Source organism: Lepisma saccharinum, chromosome 21, assembly GCF_977018435.1.
Source record: "Lepisma saccharinum chromosome 21, izLepSacc3.1, whole genome shotgun sequence".
NCBI lineage: Eukaryota > Metazoa > Arthropoda > Insecta > Zygentoma > Lepismatidae > Lepisma > Lepisma saccharinum.
The window spans coordinates 52,241,520-52,259,907 of NC_139249.1; the positions used below are offsets into that span (position 1 = coordinate 52,241,520).

The 18,388-nt window shown below is 38.7% G+C and overlaps 1 long non-coding RNA gene across 1 annotated transcript in view; it reads left to right on the forward strand.

The window, feature by feature from the left end:
- Window positions 1-18,388, forward strand: part of LOC146004247 (uncharacterized) — a 39,232-nt gene that overhangs the window by 4,773 nt on the left and 16,071 nt on the right. The window contains exon 2 of the long non-coding RNA XR_014443905.1: window positions 9,191-9,413. This is a non-coding gene — a long non-coding RNA (uncharacterized LOC146004247). The remainder of the gene's footprint in view (window positions 1-9,190; window positions 9,414-18,388) is intronic.

Below are 18,388 nucleotides of genomic sequence, written 5' to 3' on the forward strand. Positions count from 1 at the left end.
CTATGCTAGAAATGTTCATATATTATCAACCCATAAATGGCCCAATTTTGCCATTAGAAAGTAAAAGAGCTATTGAAAAATAACTGTAATCAAATTAATACTTCTATAATTAAATGCAGCTAGTAGGTTTAGGAGGCTCAAAATTATGCAGGGTATGATCAAGATTAGATCAGAATTTAGGGTAAACTTGAGGACTGCAGCTCCAGGCCTTCACTGGGAAAGACTGCTTTGAAAAGTACCACATAATTTAAAAAATAGGTACTTCGGATGTGTTAGAAAATATAATAACAAACCACACTATGTAACTTGGCGAGAAGTTATAACTGAAACTATGTAGAGGGGATTGGAGTGAGGTCTTGGTGCTGTAAGCTCCGGGCCTCCACATACGTACATAAATCGCGGCCTGAGTATGATTAAAATAATCTTCAAATAAACAAATAAAAACATCATCTTAGCGTTACTTCCTCCAGCAACACAATAAATTATTTCGACTTTTTAATTATTATTAGAAAAAAATAATCAAGAAGACTTAGATGGGAAAGTCATGTGACACGAATGGGAGAGAAAAGAAGAGTTTACAGGATTCTTGTTGGGAAACCTGATGGTAAGAGACCAGTAGGAAGGCCAAAATGAAGATGGAGGGATAACGTTGAGATGGACCTAAATGAAATTAGCTCTGCATTGAAATTCCAGAAGTGTCCCTTTCTTTATTTCATTACAATTTTTATATACCTGTCATCTTCAAATACTACGTAATATGGTATGTGAAATATCAACTTTATATTCGTTCTATTAATAAGAAGTAATCACAATAATCACTTCAATACCGAAGTGATAAAATTTTGATAAACCAGTTATGTATGGAAAAAGCTGCAGAATTATTTAATTGCTATTGAGTGGCTTATCATATTTAGAAATCCTCGTTCGACACATGAATTTTGCCACATGAATCAGCCGAAAATGTCGACAGAATCTGTAGATGCAGCTGAAATAAAGAAAAAAGTTATGTCACGAAATATCCAGAAGACGTTTTTGTGAGTTTGTTTTTAAGCCCACTTTTATGCTCAGATAGGCTAATCGGGACTAATCCTACAGTTTAACGTGTAGTCCGGACCAGTGTGTATTGTGCTTCCACCAGAGGAGGGGGTTGGTGAACACACGACCTCTTCATTATAATGCGACAACGTTAGGCCACAAACGTCATTTTACCACCACAGGAGATGCGTCTATTTTAAGGGCGTGTATTGCCTGAGACAAATATTTGAGACTTCGGAAAACAACTTCATTGTTCACGGAATTAGCTGCCTTGATCTAATAATGAACACTGTGCAATGTGTTTCATTAGTAGACCACCTCAACTTTCGAAGTGGTATGTACTAATGAAACTCCATTTTTGAAAGAGTAAGTTGTGGATGATTTGTTTTATTTTAAGTCATCTTTCTGCTAATTTTGATAATGACGACGATAAGGTTCAATGGTCATTAGAGGAAAATGACGAAGGTGCATAAATTATTACTTCGACTGTGGTTCCAGGCGCCAGGGACTCGTTGCCCTGCAAGAATAAAGTTTGCAGGGTATGCTGTACAGGACAGAGGTTGACATTCTAGTGTGTTCGAAATGTTCATGCCATACAACCCAAGTCATCTATGAAAAATAGATGGATTATTCCTGGTACGGTGATCAACTTCGATGAAATCCTTGCGTCCGAAATCATTTTGTTACCTCAAAAAAGATGTTCATGTAACCATACGTGTATTGCTTCTCCCGCATGAGTAACATGACTTAGTTCAGAAAACTAATATCATCTTAGGTATTAATCTCTTCAATTCTGAACAGATTTTTCAATCTTACCTGTTTATTTCTTATGGGTGATATTTTGTCAAAATGGCCTTTCATTAGCCTAGGAATACTTCATGGATAATGAACAAAGAATTGGTTATCCGTGTGTGTTTTAAATCATTCCTAATAAGACGTTAATTTTAATCCAAACATTCAGTGGCGGCGATTAGGGGGAGCGGGAGGTGGGGGATACAGTCCCCCCCGGCACACTTTGCCACTTTTACTGCAAACATTCAGATAGATTTGTCACTTTTACAAACCTTGAAAGCTAAGAAAAATGACCCCAAAGAGTAAGAAAACTCTTTCAGTCAAAAACTCATACGATGAAAATACTATGCTCAGGAGCATGCATTTAAATTACGAGAAACATCACAATTGTCTATCTTCGCACTTTCTATCACTGTTGCCGAATACATATAATCAAGTATGTGTCTTCTATTTTTATTTTTTTTGTTCTCGAAGGGCAAAATGTCATGCAACACAAGCTTAAACGTAATTCACATTTATTGCATTATATTAAAATGCATAAAAGAATATGACAGTGAATGAATGGCTGCGCATGGATAAACACTTCGTTGAATTAATTGTGTCCAACAGAGACAACGCGAAAGGAAATGGAACAAGATGCGAAAATAGATTAGAAAAGAATAAAGAGGAAAACAAGGAAAGGGAAAAGAAGTAAGAGGAAAATCGGGAGTGTAAGAGAGAGGGGGGTGTATATATACGTCATACGTGCACATATATTATGTGGTCTTAAATTTATACTGCCCACCCTAATCTATCAATATGGAACTTTTGCCCACCCGGTCGAAAATTTCTGGCGCCGCCCCTGCTGCAACGTCTGATTCTTTTCCTTGTAACATTTCTTTGTATCAGAAAATTGTTATGATATTTGGTACAGTAGTCGCGAAAATATTAATGAACATTCTGAACCGTCGATCATGACCTGTCCTTGAGTTTTTTATTAACAATACGTAAGAAAACATAGGTATGGATTGTTACTCGTAACTCGTAATATGACAATTGCCGCGAGAATTAATATTGCGTATGCATTATCCTGAAAGGTTCATTAATATTGTCATTGTCACAAACATTATTTTTATGGAAATTCACACAGACAATACTCGCTTATTTTTCAAAGATCTGCTTTATATCCACTCGCGTGTTGTGTAACTTACCGCCCATAAACTCGCAAGCGTAAAATATGACACTTTTCGTTTCCCGCTTACTGGAAAAATGTAAACAACGCGTTGGTTGAGTTATATTTTCACCATGTCTCGAAGATATGATCTGCACTGTTTTGTGCCTAGTTGATCTAGTGGATAGATATCGTTCAAGTAAAGAAAAGGGTATTTGTATATTTAGTGTTCCCAAACAAAAAGATAAATTTTATTAGCATACAAAAATAAACTTGTGTACACAATCCAACGTTCGACGTCCAGCCTCACATTGCGATGTTGCTGCTCGTGTTGCGTTGCACATAAAACGTATTTATGTTACTTTTCTGTGTAAATTGATGCCATTTTGTGACTGCAAATCACTACACAAATATAACGGTTTCCATCAATTCACTTACCGCCTTTCAAGACAAACAAATCTACACAATAATTGTAACTAACTAAGCCGCATTACTTTCATAACAAAATTAGCACCTGTACGGATCGCACTGCCATCTACGTGTATGTTGTCATCGTCTCGGGAACCAGTTTCTTGGGTCGTTTTCCACACTACGTTATTCAAGGATAGGGTTACCAGATCGCTGTAAGGGAAATGTAGGACATGCTGTCCTAAAATGTAGGACATTAAGTCAAAATGTAGGACACAAAACAATTCTCAATAAATAATATATATTTCTATAGAACACGTTAGAAAGCAGTTGAAAAATGACACTTTTCAGTTTTAAAAAAATGAATTCTGAATGAATTTTTAAAGTTCAAAACTTGCAATCATACTAATCAACGCACCTCTCACTACATGATTTAAGTGATACTTCTCAGAGGAGACAATTTTTATCAAGGTTTAGTCAAAATATATTTATGTTGGAGTGGATAGTCAAACTGAAATTATAGGGACCAGTACCAAACATTTTACACACTTTATGAAAAAATAATTTCTCTCGTGAGTCTGTTGTGTTGATTGTAATGAAAGAACTCCCAACATTTGAATTATGACCTGTAATGGCAAACAAATATTCAGCAATTACCGTAATTTAAAATGGTTCCAGAAGTTTCACTTTGGGTAGTTTTTAGTTCAATAACAGGGTGTCTACGAAAATAACACATCCATAATTCTTGACTTTTTCTGGACTTTTCTAGACCTATTTTCCGTTTTTCTTAACGTTTATTTATTCGACCCCTACTTAGGTAAAGTTGGAAATTAGTAATTAAGGAAATAAATATTTATTTAATGAAAACCCCTACCAAAGGGCCAGTTAAGATGAAAACTGAAGCTGAATTTAAGAAGAGAATTAGATCTGCTTTCTCGTATTAATACATCCTGAACTGTATTTGGCAGACAAGCGAGGCTTTGGCATCTGGACTTACAGCCACTATAATCTTATGTGGGGCTTGTGGCGCTTGTCCCTATATGTTTGTGATTGTTCCTTCATCCATCTTATCTTACCACCATTCATCCTCATCTTCGCGATTAGCCAAAGGGACAGAAAAAAGTGAAGTAAAATAAACTAAATCAACCAATCAGTCATTATGGTAGCAAAAATTCTCGACCACAAGAATAATTTATTGCCTTTGTATTGACTTCTTCACCTATTTGTTGATTTCTTTACTTTTTCTTGACTTCCATGATTTTCTTGACTGGCAGACACTCTGAATAACTTTGTTCTCTAAACCCCTGCTTTGAAATCAAATTATATTGAACATTGAGTAAGAATGGGCAACACCTTGTTCCATCAGTATAAACCCTAAGGCAAGAAATTCTGCTCAGGCATTGAACAGTGACGTTATCAGAAAGTGGTCCCCCAAAACTTTGTTCATTATCGCTTCCGTTTTCCCGTTTGTTTAATAGCAGGATAAACTTTTTTTTTCTTTTTGGGCAATGACTGAATCAAAATAAATTTTCCTATTGAGTTTGGAAGCGCAATCCATAGACTTGTAATTTGCATAATTTAACTTTAACTGAATCACGTATTTTCCTAATTAATATTATGTGACGCTCAAAATTTAGGACATTTATGATATTTTTCAAATTTCTCCCGGACGCCGGACATAAGGCTAAAATGTAGGACATGTCCGGGAAAATCCGGACGTCTGGTAACCCTATTCAATGAGCTGTAGTATGGGGGCATAGAAGCCCAGAAAATGACTTTCTCAGTATATTTCAAATTACTATACAAGATATTTAATCCTGTTAAGGAAATAAAATTAATTACCACTATACACTATTTAAATTAGATATTTGTAGAATTGCGGGGGGCGTGGAGCTTCAGCCCACTTAGCCCTCCTCATGGCTACATGCCTGAGTAAGTACAGTACATTACGTAATATCTAATGTATTCAGATGATCACAAGCTTCGTTGGGTCAAGTTTAATTTTTACGTGGTCAAGTTTGGTTTTATGGTGGAAGTGTGTCAGATTAAGTTATAAAAACTATTTTCTCATATTGAAGAGCAGTGGTTCAACCTTGGACGGAAATACTACTACTACTACTACTACTAATAATAATAATTTGTTATTATTATTATTATAGTGACATAGTGCTGTATAAGGTTTTATTTTTAACTGTTCTCAGTACTTTAAATAAATAAAGTATTATTATTGGCACGTTTATCCTGGTACTTGCCACTATCATGTCAGAAATAAAAATTCGTGGTTGCGCCTCTGTTGAAGAGTATGCTGCAGGGGTGCGTACCCACGAGCAGGTTTGAGGGGGAATTTTCATTTCGTTTCTTGTGTTCAAAATTTGACAGAATAAAAATGTCATCATTGGACAGAAGTTGAACTTCGTTAACATGCAATAATCACTTCGTATACTGCTAAGGGACGGGTAACAAGTATTATTTTGGGGCGAGGGAAGTGCCCATTTCTTATTGAGTTTAAAATTGTCAAGCGAATTATTGTGGGGAGTTCAGGAAAGTTTTTTTTTTCCCCCGGGGGACGCTATAAAACTGCCAATGCTAAATGTTAGATTATCACGGAAATTCTAGAGGGCGTCGAACTTTAAATTTCGGTGAGGGATATTTAGAGCTTTGGTATGAAATTCGTATTATGATTATTATTTTTCTACAGCCATTATTTGGAAGTCGCATGGAGTAAACCGTATCGAGTAAATGTTACTATGAATTATTCGCTATGCGGGGAGGCGTGGGTGTCATCATAACCATCCGCATTTGTTCCTTCACTCCTAAATCAAACATCGGATAAATGACTTGAAAAAGTAGTGAAGTGAAATATAGCACCTACTTCTAAACAAGAAGTCTGCGGATAACTATTCGTTATTTTACGTCGCTTTTCTGCCACTTTAGGACAATGAGGATGAGTGATGATTAGGCAAATGCTACGGGGGAAGGAAAAGGGGCACCACAAGCCCAGAGGCAAAGGAGGGAAGAAAAGAAGGGAAGGTCGCAGCTCCTTGTGACAATATTGACTAGTATTAGTATTATTGCCAGTTTCGAAATAACTGCCCTCAAACTTTTCATGCTGGCAATGTACAGGGGCGGATCGAAGGATGGGACAACAGGAAACTGGGAGTGATCTCTCCTGAAAGCCTTTATTATTTTTCTTAAAGATAACGGTAGATCATTTTCATGGCTCATATTTTGTAACAATATTTTATATGAAAAAGTAAGAGTTTTTAATTGTCTCACCATTCACTTGATATTGATTGTACGACTTTTCCACCCCATTTCTTAGTGATGCACCCTTTGCCTTTTGGGCGCTCTCTGAAAGTACTGACGCCGAATTAAATTTAAATTAATCTTCTTGTAAGTTTGCAGAGAATATATATATATATATATATATATATATATATATATATATATATATATATACATATTATGCTCCCACCGCGAGAATCCCTGACCTGACAGCTTGCACCCCCGAAAGACTTACTAAATACGAAAATTAAATAATGAAAATGAAATAATAAAATAACTAAAATATAATGAAAATATGCTTGTTTCATCGAGGGTTATTTATTCCGCCAAACTTATCGAAGGTTAAGGATTGAATTGGAATCATACGATTGATTGATTGATTGATTTTGTTTCGCTTTTGGCTAATTGCCAAAATGGGGATGAGTGATGATATGATGAAATTGATGAATCGACACTCACGAACAGCCATGCCGGGATTCGAACCCCGCACCCCTGGCGTCGTAGCGCGATGTGCTAACCACTCCGCCATGGGACCGGCGGATCATACGTATATGAATGGCAGTACCAAAGAATATTTATGTAACATTTATCACTACTTATAATAGTATACATAAAATATTACCAGGAACTTCATTTTTCTAACATCCTTTCCTTATATTTAATAAATATTCAATTTTTTACCTATTTTACATTAACTTACTTGTCAGGGCCGATGTATTTTTTTAAAATAAATTTTGCAGACCATAACTACACGCAAGCTAGATAATTGTAATGGAGCCGCCTTACCAACCGGCGTGCAATCACAGCGCAGAAGAGTTATTTTTACAAAATCCTGTTTCCCTGCTGGCTGCTTTGGGGAGGGGGAATATAAATTTTGCCACTTCTTGCCCAAGCAGTAGGCCTAATTGGTTGTTTAACGGCGAGTTCCTTCGGAGGTAAACGTGTCAACAGAGGGTCACTCACTGTCATAAAGGCGGTCCCCGCGCCGGCAGCAAGGGTGGTGAGACTGTAGTACTTAATGTTATATCACAATTCTTATACCGTCTTTTTACCTATTCATGTCATAAAAATATTAATTAATTAAATTAATTTAATAGGTCCTCCCCGATGGCGCAGTTGTTGCGTCGTCGCCTTGTAATCAAAGGGGTCCCGGGTTCGATACCCAGTTGAAAAGCATAGTAGTTCGGATCCCAATTTAAACTGTATGTCCAGTCCCGATTAGCCTTACTGTGCATAAAGTGTACTTAAAACACCAAATCAATCAATCAACACCAATTAATTCATAATTTATAATTATTTTAATTTAACATTATTATTATTATTATTATGAGACATTTGGTTTGGACCCCTCCCCCGAAATATATTTCTAGATACGTCCCTGGTGGGAGCCCATAGTATCCCGATAGTTTTGGAAATTTACTCAAGCACCCTCCTCCCCTCTTCTCATTGGCACCATGAACACTCTCCCAGCTACCCATCGGCGGCACCAGGATTAATCATCTAGGGGTGCTGAGGGGGTGCGGAATGCAATTTAGAGGGTGCGACGTTGACAATAATAAAAAAAAAACCATTAAACATGCATACATGTTTTAGTCCCTAAATCAAATAGCAATTAACTTTTAGTAGGCATCTATGATAATATGCTAATGAAACTGAAGAATACTAGCGACTTCCTTCATTTTTGCCTGATTGTGGCACAACAACGACGTTTGGAAATTTGAAAAGAACAGCTTGTTCAAGGAAGGCAAATGACATATATGGACGACTGGGAGATTTTTTCCGTGGAAAGGCAAACAAGGTATTTTTCACGGATAGAAGTCGAGGTATATTTTTCCCCTAATAGTGTTGCTTACTCTCTAAAAAAAATCCTTCAGATTGAAGTTATCATATTCCTGCAATGCTCTTATAATAATTAGCATAAATGACAAAGACTGAGATGTACAATTTTAGATTGACATCCATTTTTAAGTCCACTTTATGCACATATAGGCTAATCGGGACTGAACCTACAGTTTAAAGTGGAATATAAACCACATTGTGACTCCACCGTGTATCAAACCCGGCATCCCTTGATTACAACGCACAACCAATTGTGGTACAAAATTCAGTTATTAATCAAATGTCAAATACGTTGTATAGGTGACAACAACTGCTAAGCGTTCAGTCTATGTGCGCTGGGTACAAGAAAGAAATCGCGAATATGCAACTCAAAGGTCTGCAATTTCAAAATGAAAATAAAACGATAAATACGAAATCATGTAGTCACCTTCATGTAATTATCAATTCAGTACGTTTACTAGATCAAATAGAACGAATTAACAACGAAACTACCCACCGTCACGATACAACTCGCGTTAAATAATTTCTTGAGGATGTTTACGTTTAACGAAACGTAATGCTTGTATTGTCTTTTTGTAAGGATGTTTACGTTTGCCAAAACTTAATTGTTGTATTAACATTTTTTTTAGGATGATCACGTTGGACGAAACTTAATGGTTGTATTATCTTTTTATTTTACAGATTCAGGTTGCGCATTTTGTTGAACAGCCCGACATGGCTTCTAGCTCAGAAACGGATCGCGAGGCGTGCGATTCGGTGGCAAGGACGATGAATGTTACGCTATATACTAGAGAAGTCGAAATGCCATCTACTATGGAGAAATCGCGTGGAAGTGATCCAAATTTTATGAAGCAGTGGGCACTATTGTTCTACTCTCAAGATGATAGCTGGATAACAGCGGAAGGTAGATGCAGTTATAATCAGGGTACAAAATCATTGGCGCTTTCCACGAAAAGTGGTCCTACTTCATGTAAATAACAAAATGAATTAATATGAAAATTATTAATGTTTTTAATTGCATTAAGGTTTAGATGTTTGTGAATGCATATAATTTGCACATTTCACCAATAAAGGTTACTGGCATCTGCAGCCTATGACACAGACAAATGAAGTCAAAATTTGCTGCATTTTTGAAGTGTCACACACACATATATACATTCAGCCAGCCTATGCCATCATACTCAAGCTTTCTTCATTTGTTTGCAAACACCACTATTGGTGAGCCCAACTTAAGAGTTCAGTATGGGGCTTATGGCAACAGCGTTGCCGCATGGTGCGCAGTTCAAGAAAGCTCCAGCGCGCATCGAGCGTCTGCTGTAGTACACGCCGCAACAAAAGTTAGTGGTCAACGGGGCTGTTCACTGTCAAACTTTTCCACTAGAGGCGCCACCCCTGTTGTGTCCCTAAATAATTTCGTTCGTCATCTGGTTGCCCTAAGCTTTACATTGGAGCGCGATAGGGTGGCTATTCAAACGTTATTTTCAACGAAGGTAAGAATTTCTCGTGTAAATCGATAACAAAAATTGTTTAGCAAAGGTTTAGGATTATGTAGCAAGTCATAAGTTTCTGAAAATTACGTTGTCCTGAATTTAAGAATTAATATATTAAAGGGTAGCTCAGACGGGCTAAATATAGTATATTTATGCACAAAGAGCATTAAACTTGACGTTATTTTGGTCGTCCCTAGCTGCCATGGGTCTATAATTAAAAAAAATAGATTTTTGCACTACGGTTTTATGTTTCCTCTTGTTGCGACTTGCGAGCATGTGCAATTTAACAGCGGGAGTAGGAATCGGGGAAACCACCCAAATTACAAAGAGAAAATGTATTAAGTGGATAAGCGCATAATATTTATTATTATACACTATGCCCTATCCGATAACTTAATATTAACATATGTTTTCTTTGTATGAAGCAGACATTTTCCCCTCGTATTTTCGTCCTTTTAAGATTATAATTCCTGTAAATAAGAAAGTCTAAAAAATATATTATTATAATATCATATTATATATATTAAATGTAAATATATTTATTATAAACTCCATATTAGGACTTTTAGGTGCTTATTATAAATTAATAGCCATAATTATTAATTCATATTAATTTTATGAAATAACAACTGGTTTTAGATGCAATTTGTATGCAAGAGTTACTATTCTTGAGCAATGAATACTATTATTTTATTATTAAAAATATACAATTTGTCCAGTGTAAAAACTTTATTATATTTTGAAGCACTGCACCAACTTATGCTTTTCAATGCTCCCTGGTGAAGTTCTTCCAGTCATCCGTGAATGGACTCTTGTACAGTCACAGACACTTTCTCTCTTTGATGAACAACCTCTATACTAGGGCAGTTGTAGTTTCCGGTGCAAACCTTCCCCTTTCACCTAACTGTTGTGTCATTGGGGGAAATAGGCAATGTGATTGGTCACTTGTGGTGATCCCTTTCCTACTCGTCACAGCAGGCACTCGAAAAAGCCAATCAGACGGAGGTATTCTTGGAATCTTCCCAAGCTCTTACAATGTTGGAGGCCGGGAATATAGCTGGCCCTGTTTTAACAAATAAATTATTTTGTAGCTAGGATTCCGTCCCAAAGCAGCCCTCATTTTTGTTTGGTATACTACACATACTACATATACTACACTTCAATTACCTGGGAAGTACAGCCTCTAACAACGGAAAACGCCTCATCCAGTCAGTTCGCTCCACATTTTTCCAATTTCGTGATGCAAGCTAGAAGATGGCAGAAATCTGCACAGACCTTGACTGACACCCCTTGCTGTTGCATTACTTCTCTTGTCGCTTGGATTCGTTCAAGGTCTGAAAGTTCAAGGGTCTCAAACCATTGTGGTGGAAATTAAGGGCCGTTCTTAATAAGATTTATTTTTAAAGTTAAGCGAATGGTTTAATAGGCGTTTTTCAAGTCAAATTGGGCTTTTAGGCATTTATAGAAATTCATAGTTCATTGAGGCAATTATAGGAATTTTAATTCATTTAGGCATTTTTAGGAAATAGAATTTTGTAAAGGTGTGTACATAAAACACAAAGATCTCTAAATAGCACACATTTAGGATGTAGCAAATATAAAAAATAGGTATGGACCTAGAAATCCGTTCCCCAATTATCAGTTTATACAGTTCTAATTTTTCGCTAGACCAGGTCAACATCTCCTCTGTATGATGGAGTAATACTTTCATAATACGTAACCATTTTTTGTTCTGTTTGAATGTAGCTACTGCATAGGTTATGGCTTGTTTCCATCTGCGATGCTGCCAGCTGTTCAGCCTGCTAGGCCACTCATAGGGTACTCTGCTCCCCACTCAAATGGTTTCAAAAGTGGCCTCTAGTGTTTGTATATAGAGCTTGTTGAATAGCACTGACCAAAATATATTATTTTATTTTTATAATTTTCAGTTTGCCACTGACAGGAGACAAATTTAGTAAATCAATTTCTATTTTTCTATTCATCTATATTTACAAGAATTAATGTAACAAAGAATGGTATTTTGTATGGTGCATTAAATAAATAAAATGGATGTCCAGTGTCAAAGCAGAAACTGAGTTCCAGCTCACTTTACACCCTGCCACACTGGGTATGTGTAATTTGAATGTTCATCACTGAATCTAATTATTGATATAATTATATCTTGAACAAGATGAGTTTTGATCTCCTGGTGACACATCTCTAAGGGTATGATGGTCTCATCATTCATATCTCAGTTTTTAAATAGAGATCTCAATTTCTGTAAATGAAACCAAAGCTTGTCTCTTGTCAGTACCAATCCTATAGAATTTGACTTTTTGCTAATGCCTCAATCACTTCATGTTTATATATATGTATATATATATATATATATATATATATATATATATATATATATATTGATGAAGGAATTGGGAGCATAAAGTTAGAAGCATTAATTTGCCTCAAACATCGCTCTGAAGCTCGCAAGTTGAACGCTCATTCACCCCACATTCAACCGGATGCAGAGCCGAGCAACAAGAACTTTCCACTTGGCTCTGCACAGTCAGCAAGGCAACGGCCCTCGCCAGCGGTGAGTGCACCTCCACTGTAAATTTCCATCTGCATCCAGGGATACCCCAGGTGCACAGTGGAGGTGCAAAGTCCACCAACCTATGACTCAAATCCAATGTATAAAACCCCTGGCGACGGTAAATCGATCTCTCACTTCGCTCCAATATCACCACCAAACTGATCGACGAGAAGAGGACGACGGCCTGCTGAGAGATCGCGACATTACGAGGCGGCAACAAGCGAGAAGTCCATAAGCAGTCCGGATTAAGCCAACCGAAGAATCTGCAAGAATAAAACAAGTCGCCGAATTGCCTGCCGTCTCTTATCGTCATCTTCGATCTCTCCAGCGGACACCTGTCACCGTTGCCGACGCCAGAAGCCGAGGGCCAGACCAACAGCAAGGGGTGAGTAGCGTTCAACAACACAGGCTCCCAACAATCCTTCATCAGCCTCCTTAAGGGTAGAGGTGGTTAGCCAAGTCAAACTTAAGACCTATTGTATTTATCTGAGCTACGTCCCGGCATGACTCGATCCCGTACCTTACCCGACGTCACGCTACATGGTGGAGATAGCCGGCTCCACTCCGTGGAATTGCATAAAATTCTATTTTTTTTTTACGTCACTCAAAACCCCGTAATTTAAAATCCCCGCCGCACACAGCAGCAACCCTAGAAATTCTTCTTTTTCGATAATACACTTCGTATTATAAAACCCCCACTTGTAAATTCTCTCTTCCGCTCACTATCATTTCTTGTGAATAAGTGCATAAAAATTCCCCCTCCCTAAATTCGCATGAACGAATCCCAAATTATTCTTCACGAAGAGCTAGACCATTCTCTTGACCAGATTCTCTCCTTAGCCTCCGCTATTAATTCCCCCGCTCCTTCCCCCCGAATAACCAGATCCAAGGCTCAACATCCCGATTATCCGCAGTTTCTAGGTGGTCTAGAAACACCCAAACGAAAAAAGAAACACCCAGAACCCCAAACCAGTACACCTAAAACTAACACCCCTACCACCATCAATCCATCCCCGTCAAGAATGTCAGTAAATATACCCCATGGATTATACCCCGCCCTCTTCACAGGAAAAAACCCTCAAGAAGTTGAGCAGTTTTTTGAAAAGTTCGATAGTATTGCGGGCGCTTTGGCGTGGGAGGAAAATAAAAAACGCGAAATGTTGCCATTGTTCCTCGCAGACATAGCGCTCACATTTTTGAACGATCTCAAGAAGCAGCCAAACTTCAACACCCTCACCTTTCCGCAAATCAAGAAAGAATTAATTTCATTATTTAAAGGCAGTCACTTAGTCAGCATGCCCATCAAATTTTATTAGAGACAAAGTAGGAAATTAACCAGCCCATTCATGATTATGTAATTCGTAAGAAAAATCTCGTCCTTCAATTCTTCCCGCAAGCGACGAATCCCCAAATCCTTTCCTATGTTGTGTCGGGACTTCGATCTAAACACATCGCTGCGATAGGAGACAAAGAGTTCACCGACACAAGTTCTCTTATTGCACATCTGCAGAATCAAGAAAGGCAAGACATGCTGATTCAGGCTAGACGCAATGAGGAACAAAGTGAAGCGATGAAACTGATAGATGCCGCTAAGTACATGCACTCCATTTACGCAACAGCCTCCCCTCAGTTTCCCAGCTGTACACAACCACAGGTCAGCAACACGCATCCTTTCCCCACACCTCAGCCTGCTTCGTCATTTGTGACGTATTCCCCCACTACCCCCCTCCCGCAGATCTCTCAAGCTCCATACAACTTTCTTCCGCAGCAATCTTATCAAGCAACATCAGCTCTCCCGACCAACTCGTGGCAGGTCCAAACCACGCCCACAGCCCCTCCTTCCCTCCCCTCCAGTCAAGCTCCACACACGCAGTCCACTAAAGTACGGACGCGATAAGAAGCGGCGTGCAATCAGAACGCAGAACGTGACCAAATTCTGTTTCCTCGTTGGTTGCCATGTGGCTGGGGGGTTTCTACGTTGCCACGTTCGCACAAACACACGGACAGGCTAGTCAGCTGTTGGCAAGCTCGGGCATTCTGGCAAGCATAAAACATTTTATCTTCCTGCTCTACACAGCAACCGAAAACCTTCACTGAAAGAACCTTTGTTGTGTTTTTATTATGGTACATTGCAAGCATCAGCTACCGGCATCTTTTTACTTATGTTGTATCGTATCACAATTACCAACAAAGAAAATGCGTCTTGTGTTATGAACAACACTGTGGCAAATCGTTCTCCTTTGATTTCATGCCGCCTCTCTTTGCCTTCTTTGTCACGCCGCGATTGTTGAAGCTTCAGAACTTACAAATGAAATGTATTTCTTGAAAATTAGGGCAAATTACGTATTTACTTACAACTTCGTTTCGTTAACACGTTTTTAAATTATATTTTGAGGAACCTACAAAAATTCACCTCCAAAACAGAATTTTACAGAACTGAGTTACTGTATTACGGAGAAGAATTTATCAAGAACAAATCAATTGTGTGTGAATTGATTGATTGAGTTGGTGTTTTAAAGTCCACTTTATGCACACTACGGCTAATCTGGAATGGACCTACAGTTGGAAGTGGGATCCGAACCACTATGTGCCTCGACAGGGTATCAAACCCAGGACTACTTGATTACAAGGCGACAACACTTACCCTACCACTGTGCCATCGGTGAGGCACACATGGGTGTGTGAAGTGAGATAATTTGGGAGCTATATGAGAATACAGGTTCTGGCAATACAGAGTTCAATAAATTACAACGAAACGCTTGGCAATTGCTCGATATCCTTAACATTAATGATACATTTGGTACATGTGTTATTAATGCTTTGAGGCTGCCTGTATGTAAAAACATAAAAAATGAATGAAAGAACAGAAGTAGTAGCTAAAGAATCAGTTGTTTTTGCTTACCGGCTACCATTGCAGTGGCGCTATCCCAAGATCATCTTCATTGTTTGTTAGTAAAGGAACATCTTCATCTGAGCTACTACTGTCACTGTTGTCTTCCCGCCCAAGTAAAATTACAAAATCCTCCATTTGCTGCTCTTCAACTCCCTCCTTTTCCCATGCTTCGGAAATAATCTTCCTTGCGTGTTCTATAGCCGAACGCCACCTATCTGCTGTCACATCCCCGATAGCCTGTTCTGTCAATTGCAAAATTTTAGACGGTGTAAAAGGTGGCAAAGTGTTCCTCTGTGCTACCAGCCCTTTGACCTGTGCCCAAATAAGTTCGATTGCATTGTACATACAATGATAAGGCGAGAGACGGACCACCGTATGTCCCGCTTCTTCTGCAAGCTTGTCTATTCGATATATGGGGAACTGGGGTTTGTGTAACATAAGGAGCTGCAGTAGTTAAGCCTTCCTCATGTTTCTGTGGGCTCGCGAGAATCCTGAAGTAGGTCAATCCGGCAACAGCGCGTCGCTACCAGAGTGGGTGGTCCCACGCCGCTTGCTAGCGCGTCCCGACAATAGTTCTACCAGCGCTGCCGTTTCACAGTCTTGTAACGCAATTCTGCCATCTGGCGGTTCAACAGCGAACCAACTAGATTCAGTCACAAATCAATTGCAAACCTTAACATTAGAAAATAAAGTTGAAGCGTTGTGTCACACTGTACAGAACCTGGCGGATCAAATACAATCAAATAACAGTAATCAATTTCAGCCCCGGCCTACTTTTTACGGCCAGGGGAATGGCAATCGCAGAGGTTCTACTCGCGGCATGAGACGTAATTTCAGATCTCGGGGTGGAAATAATAATTCAGTCGGGGGGCGACAAAATTCACAGTTTTCGCAATGCCAGATCTGTTTCCGTTCAAATCATTCTACCAGGGACTGTTTTTATAACCCAAACAATGAAAACAAGGGCGATTTAAACTGAAAAACCGTGTGAATCGATGGGACGGATCCACACGCAAGACAAAATTTGACACAGTTCCTATCCTTGAAAAAAACAACCTATTCTTCATTCAAGCTCATGTAAATAATAACCCCCTAGAAATTATGATTGACAACGCATGCCAGATTAGTATTTGTCCTGAGCATTTAATTCCACCCAATGCAAAGAAAATTCAAATGCACAGCATTATTAAAAGCGTCACTGGTAACAGACTTCCTATCTCAGAAATTGTAATACTCCCCTTCACATAGGAAGATATAGGTACTCCCACCCTTTTAGAGTTGTGCAATCCAAAGAATTACCTCCTCTCCTTGGCAATGACTTCTTGAAGACACAAAACTGTGACATTTCACTTAGTACTAACCTGTTAACTCTTAGACGCTTAGGCCATATTCCGAACTATAACCTTCCCACAAAATCACACACTTACACCATCCCTGATGTAATTTTTTCTAAACTACACCCTACTAGCAACCAACACAGTTTAGTAACAATCCCAGAAAATGTAACCCTAAAACCTAGAACCCGAACATATGTTCCAGTTTCCATCACTCCCCCCCTCCCTCACAATATCCTACTCACACCCTCTCAGGAAACACTCCTTACATACAATATCCTCATACCCCATGCTCTCCTTAACATTTCTTCCCCTCTGTTACTAATTCATAACCCCTCAGAGAAACCAGTCACACTCAAATCCAACACCCCACTTGGCCAAGCAACCCCATGTGACATTCTAGTAGACATGACAGACACATCCAACACTGATATGACTACCACCACATACGCATGCACGGAAGACAATACAGAAAACACAAGACTGAAGGAAAGTCAGAAAAAATTTGACCCATCTTGCATCAGTATTAACCCTGACTTATCAGAGGCAGACAAACAAAAAATCATACAGTTAGTATTTGATTATGCTGATGTTTTAGCCTGGAAAGGCGATAAACTCACCACAACCCCAATTTATGAGTACGACATTGACATTGGCGACAATCAACCTCCCTATATGAGACAATACCCCATCCCTTTGAATCTTAGAGAGCAAATGAAAATTGAGCTTAACAAGCTCTTACAAGATGGCATCATTCGCAGGTCAGAAGGTAGTCCATTCCGACACCCAGTTCTCTGAGTGCGCAAGCGAGACAATTCGTTCCGCGTGGTGTCTGACCTTCGGGCGCTGAATAAAATTATTCAGCCCTCTTCGCTCCCAACACCTAACATTGATAACATTTTAGCAGACATGGCAGGCAAGAAATATTACACAACCCTTGACCTTAAGTCGGCATTTTTTCAGGTAAAATTAACAGAAAGGTCAAAGAAAATGACCTCATTTGCAATTAGTAATTGTGGAAATTACGAGTATGAAGTATTGCCAATGGGATTGAAGACAAGTAGTCAGGTCATGAACAATGTAATGTCTATGGCTCTATCTGGCATAGATAGTTCCGAGATATCTGCATATACGGATGACATAATTTGCTACACAAACTCAGTTGACGCAATGCTACAAGTTTTACATAAAGTCTTTGCTAAATTACGTGAAGCCAATTTGAAACTAGGTCCAAATAAATGTAAATTTTGCTTTGAAGAAATTCCAGTCTTAGGCCATCTTGTGTCGCAAAAGGGATTTCAAATTTCTGATCACATCCTGCGTGCAATCAAAGATTTCCCTCCACCTAAATCTAAGAAGAATTTAAAATCCTTCCTAGGCATATGCAATTTCATCAGACGCTACGTACAAGGGTTTGCGGAACCCGCAGAATGTTTGTTCAAATTACTCAAAAAGAAAGTAAACTTTCATTGGCATGAAGAGCATCAGAAAAGCTTTGAGGCATTAAAAGACAAAATTATTTCCGCACCCATTCTTAGACCTTATGACCCAAAGCAGACTTCATGCGTATACATCGACGCGTCATACCAGGGT